The sequence below is a fragment of the Hypanus sabinus genome, unplaced genomic scaffold, assembly GCF_030144855.1.
Source record: "Hypanus sabinus isolate sHypSab1 unplaced genomic scaffold, sHypSab1.hap1 scaffold_1471, whole genome shotgun sequence".
NCBI lineage: Eukaryota > Metazoa > Chordata > Chondrichthyes > Myliobatiformes > Dasyatidae > Hypanus > Hypanus sabinus.
The window spans coordinates 75,360-81,846 of NW_026779545.1; positions in this window are offsets into that span (position 1 = coordinate 75,360).

Below are 6,487 nucleotides of genomic sequence, written 5' to 3' on the forward strand. Positions count from 1 at the left end.
AGAACAGAAAAGTGTTTTCATTGAATCACTTGCTGTGCAATGATGTGTAGAGCCTTATATTGTACAACCGAACTTTACTGCGGTTTTCTGTCATTATGAATATTTTAATCGCTGTTTTCCAGAGTAATTACTGCCACACACAGACAATGTCATTGCTCACCGTGATAATGACGACATTGATAATCCAGGCCCATCACTGACCAGACTAATAATAATGCATTGTCTCTGCAGACTTACCAGTGACAAACAGTTTGTAGAATCATTTACGAATGGACATTGATTTAAAGCGACGAGAGAGAATTAATAGGGAGCGGAGAGACCGAGTAAGTGTGTAAGTATATGGAAAGAGCGACCCAAGGATTAGTTTGACGTATACATTTTAACAACATTCAAAATGTAATTTGACAGTCCGTGGATAGGAAGTATTTAACGGGATCAGGCTCAGAAAAGAATAGATGAGGGTAGCTTAGCTGGTACGAACCGCTTGGGCCGCCGTTTCTAACTAAAATTCTTTATTTAACAATTGGAACGTTAATCCCTTCTGCGATTCTGCGTCCGAGTTGTGCTTCATTTCCGATTTCGGGCATTTGCAACAGCTGGTTTTCTGTGATCTTTCATGGAGGGCAAATTATGAAAAATCACAGCGGTTACAGCTGGGGTTATGTTACTTATCACAATATACAAGGTCCGTTTAAAGATGCATCTGGAGAAAACCTGTCCTCTTACCCTACATATTTGCATCCAAGGGAGAAGCATCAGGTGCTATACTCCGGAGCTTTTTGTGGTGTGGGATCATGTACCAGGTCTGTTGTAAAGAAAGCATTTTAAACCCATTTCATTTTCATTTCTGAATCAACAGCTGCATGTATTTACAATGAAATAAGGCACGGTGGAAGTGGTGAAGTCTATAAAATTATATTTTATCAGGATGACATGCAATCTCCTCATCATCCACTTGATGCAAATCAGGGAAAGAAAGGTTGTAAAGAATACCTATCGGCCATGCGGTGAACTGGCCCATTGAAGACTGGAGGGAAACCACTTGAAGAAAGCTAAACTCGTCAAAGCACATTTACGCAATTGCCACTATGTGTTCCTGCCACCAGGTTTCGTTACCTATTTTTAGACGTAACAGGTAAACACAAATGTGACTTTTGACTAATTTCCAATTTCCAAGGTCGTAAGTGAAAATTGAAAAATGACATATTGCATTCTTCCTTTAATTACAATTTTATTCTATGTTAAATGTGATCATATCTGCGTTCATATGTGTCCCGATACGTTTTGTGTGTAATCCTCCCAAATTTTGCTCCACTACTCTTCCACTCAGGGGTAAGCATTTCATGTCATTTCATGGAATATGAATAACGCCATTTCAGGGGTTGAAGTAATAGCACCGGAGGGATGTCTTCTCCAATTAGCACGATTACCCTTTAGTCTGTCAGGAAATACAGAGGACGCTTGAGGCAAAATGAGAGCAGCGGAGGGGATTCAGCAGGAAACGATAACTTCCATGACAAATCACAAAGTAATAAAGCAGGGGCAAGGGAAATTAAACGCCTTTTGCAATTAGAAAATGTTCTGCAGGTCGGGTGAAAGCTAAAAATTACTGTTTGAGGCCAACCTGTTCCATAAATGAACAAGTATGGTCTTTGAGAACTGGTTAAGTAGGCTGCAGATCATGTTTATGGAACGGGTGGCTGTTGAATTTTATCAGCTTGGTGGAGAAAAGAATTTGTCAGTGTGAGCAGGCCTGATAGATGCCCCAACACCAGCACACTCCATGGCCGGTCCCCTACGGCCTTAGCCGATATGGATGAGTCTGTTAGAACTCAGTGATGAACGATTCATTGATTAGGTGCTGCCTCGAAGGAGGAGATCAGGTGTTTTGCAAGTGAGACAGAAGACAGTGATTACTAAAAGCTCAAAACTCATTCACTTACCAACAGCAAGAACTGTGACATTCCTTGCAGCAGGAAGACAGATCCTGATTTCGTTGGAGAACATCCGCTACTTGCTTATATTTCAAACTCTGACAAAAATTGGGAATATTTCATGGGATTTTGAATTTAATCTGATGCCATGTGCTTAACAGAATTCGCCACGCTCACGCAAGTACAGGTTATCTTTGGTTAATTTGTGCATTTGTTTTATTATGTCTGGATACAGGGTGAAATTTAGACATTTCCTGATGGTCGGAAAATCGTAAGAAGGATCCCGAAATTACAGTAAATTTTATTATCCTGACCTGGATATTGTGAGCAGAAGCAATCCATAATATTGCACTTCACTCTATCGGGCAAGTTCATGTTACTCAGCATTTGTGAATCATTTTGTCCGCTTTTTCGCCAGGTTTTCAGATCCCGACCATAATTCCCCGCAGATATAATTGAACAAAGGGAAACCTGCTCACGCCCCTCACTTCCTGTGCAAATATCGTTATTTAAGCATTTACCCACACTAAATTCAGTGAAGGGCCAAAATTTTTGATAATGCCTCCTTGCAGGATTATTTTGACATTCACCAAGAAAAATGAAAGTCAAGCCAAGTTTTCGATGTGTACCGTTCTATTTCATGCCCGCTGTTACAACTTGCACCATTCTATCAAGAATCCTGATTGTTGTTGAGAAAAAAACTGACATGGAAACAAGGTGATTAATGTCCCCCTGACTAATTCCAGTTTTTATGTATTTTATCGTATTATTCTACTTAGTGCATTGCAAGACGGAGAACTGTTCAATGAGCAGAATCGAAGAGAAAAGAATTCTAAGGCAAAACTTGCAGCGGCGCCAACGCGGAGCATTGTCAGAGTGTAGGAGAGTCTAGCTAGACATGTGGTTTACCTTAGTTTCTTGGGAAACTACAAAATTTCAGTCGGTAGATCAATTGTTCCATTTAATATCAGAGAAGCTAAACAATATAGAACATCAAATTCTTATTCTTAACACACATCCAGTGAAACCGGTGCCTGCGGCAAAAGATGAGAGAAAGTTAAACAAAAAATATAACCATCAGGAGTCAACGTATTCGCCCCCACACGCACAAGCAGCAGCAAAGTATCGACCGTCCCTCCACCGTTTATTGTAGTAAAACGCACCAATTCCCTTCCACCAACCAAGCAATAACAAAGCCCCAGGAAAATCCATGATCTGCGGTGCAAGAAATCAGAGAGGAAACTAACACAATAACAAAAACAAAAACAAATTCAATAACGTAAGGCGTTAAAGTTTGCTGGGAAGATAAGATCATTTTTGTTCCAGTCATTTCGAATTTCACAGTATCACCTGATGGCTTGTATCACAATAAAACACGTTATGCTTATGTTCTGGGCATATAAAAGAGATAGAGAACAATATTCCAGGGACCTTTGATAATAAAAAAATTCGCACCCACACGAATTTAGAAGCGTCTTGTGGACGGACTGGTGAACGCTTTTTTTCTGGAGTAGCAGAGAGGGGATGGGTGATTCGTAGACTCTGAGAAGGCTGCTGCGGGGATTGATGTTAGGCCCGCTGATATTTATCATGAATGTTAACGACTCAGATATCGATGTCGAAAACGGATTCAGGAGAATTGCGGACGAATCCTAGGTTGGGGGCGTTGTTCCAGCCTGGAACTCTATCTAAGCTTGTAGTTTGATGTTGACTGGCTGGGAAATTGGTTCAAATATGGAAGATTTAATTTAATACAGGCAGGTATGCATTGCGAATGAAGATACAACAGGTTAAGTCACGCATATTGAATATGTGGTGTTTAGTGTACAGTATTCAAACAAAATTTAAAAAAAAACAGTCGATAGAGATCGGTAACTCCAGGAAAGCGGCTTCACAGGCAGATAGGATCGGACTGAGCTCTGATCACAGTGACTTTCACAATCAGATCTCGGAGTACTCCAGTCGGGACAATGTGTTCAAGCTGTACAACACGTTGGTGAGGTCATAGATAGAACATCCTGGGCTGTTCTGGCCACCAACTTACAGTTTTGAAATATCAATAAGCTTTAAGCTGTGCCGCGATAATTTGAAAGGAAGAGTGGGGGAAATGAACAGGGTGAATTCACGCAGATTTTCTCCATCCAGCGTCTATACTACAGACACTTTAGAGAGGGAGTGTGGATACTAGAGAGACAGTGCAGAATAGATTTACAAGGAAGTTTCCAGGATTATAGGGCGTAAATTGGGTGAACAGTCTGAGTGTACTTGGACTTTTGTCCCTGTACTGACGGAGGAAGAGAGGTGACCTGATAGTGTTGTATAAGGTGATGAAAGGCATTGATCATGTGGATAGTAAGTGGTTCTTTTATTCTCCCAGGGCTGAAATGAATAGCAAAAGGGGGTACAGTTTTACGGTGCTTGGGACTAGGAACATATAGCATACTGGGGGGCAAGTGTTTTTCTTCCACACAGAGAGTTGTGTACATTTAATGCACTACCGGCGGCGGTGGTGAAAGTGGTACAATAGGTTGTTTTACAAGCCTTTTGTACAGGGGCATGGAGCTCAGAGAAATACAGAGCTATGCGCTCCGGAAAGTCTATGGAGTGTCTACATTATGTTACATATTTGGCACAGCATTGTGGACCGAAGGGCTTGTAGATTTCTATCCTTGTGTTCTTTGTGTTCTATCCTTTGAATGAATCTAAAACTAGAGCTCATGGGCTTGGGGAGAAAGTTGAAATATGCAAGAAGTGAATGTAGCAGAAGGTGTTCACTCAGAGGATCGAGCGAGTGGGAAAGGAACTGCAAGCGTAACTGGTGGATACGGATTCAATTGTATCATTTCAGTCTGCGCCGACTGCGATGGGGGGTTCTGCCATTTCTATGCTGGAAGGAGATGTTTGGAACGAGGTTGCTTATCATCGTCCTAACATTACGGAGCAGCGTCAGTACGCCCATCACGAACCTACCCTCCTATCTCAGATCCAAAAGTCTATATTATTTCAATCTGATGGGAGCGTTAGCCCTGCAGACATTCTAACAGTTTTAGACACTTCATGCGATGTCTAGTGTTAGGTTTCTTTTGAAAGGCTTTTAAGGTACAGTTAACGTCAGAGAAATGTATACAGCATGCATCCTGAAATGCTTTTCCTTCATAAATATCCACAAAAACAGAGGAGTGTCAAAGAATGAACGACAGTTATTTGTTAGAACCCCAAAGTCCTCCCTCCCTCCCGCAATCCGCCCTGCCCCACATCCAAAAATGCAGCCGCGGCATGATTAATAGTAGGACAATGAAATTGTAGCAGAACATAGTGATATAGGAATAATGGTGCATACTTCTCTGAAGGTGGAATCTCGTGTTGATAGGTGGTGAAGAAAGCTTTTGGTATGCTTTTTGGAAAGCTTTTTATAAATCAGAGCAATGAGTACAGGAGTTGGGATGTAACGTTAAAATTTACAAGGCATTGGTAATTTGGATTATTGTGTAGAGTTCTGGTCAAAGAATGATAGGAAAGATGTCATGAAAATAGAGAGATGTACACAGGAGATTGATTGGAATGTTACCTGGGTTTCAGCACCTAAGTTACAGAAAAAGGTTGAACAGGTTAGGTCATTATTTGTAGCGTAGGAGCTTGAGGGGGTTCTTGATAGATGTATCTAAAATTATGAGGGGAGCAGATAGAGTTGCCGGGGATAGGCTTTTTTCCATTGAGAGTAGGGTAGATAAAAACAAGAGGACATGAGTAGAGAGTTAGGGGGCAAACGTTTAGGGGTAACACGAGGAGGGATTGCTTTACTCAGAGAGTGGTAGCTGTGTGAAACGACCTATCAGTAAAAGTGGTAGAGGCAGGTTCGATATTGTCATCTAAAGTAAAACGGATAGGCATACGGACAGGAACGGAATGGAGGGTTATGGGCTGATTGCAGGTCTTTGTGACTAGTAATAGTAAGCGTTCGGCACGGACTAGAAGGGCTGAGATGGCCTGTCTCCGTGTATAATTGTTGTGTGCTTATATGGTTATATATGGCACGCGCCATCGAGCGTGAGCAAAGTAACAATAAAAACACAGATTTGCAGTACTTCAAAGACTACATTATTCACCGGCATTCGTCTTCCCGGAGTCTCTCCCTCTCCCAAATAACTGAGAAAAAAGTGTCTCTATTTCACATCGGGAGGGGAGACATAATACATAATACACAACTCACTGATTTACTAAAGACAGTTACGTCGCTCCTTACGATCTCGGTGCCCAAAGATGTCGTGTCGCTGTGCGCACAGCCGTAGAACTTCCGTATCCCCCGACGTCACAAGGATCTCCTGCCGTGACGCCGAACTTTAATCCACCAATCACCAGAGCCCCGGGATCCTTGGCCTCTGAAGGCCAGCAGAATTATCATAGCGTTTTTCTTCTCTTTCATACCTCCATGACGAGAATAGTCTCCACACTGAGTACAATTCCACGTTATGTACTTCCTGATCAGAACATTACAGAAATAAGTTCTGAGTGTGTTGATTGGTTATGGGTGACATTAATTTTCCAACTACTGC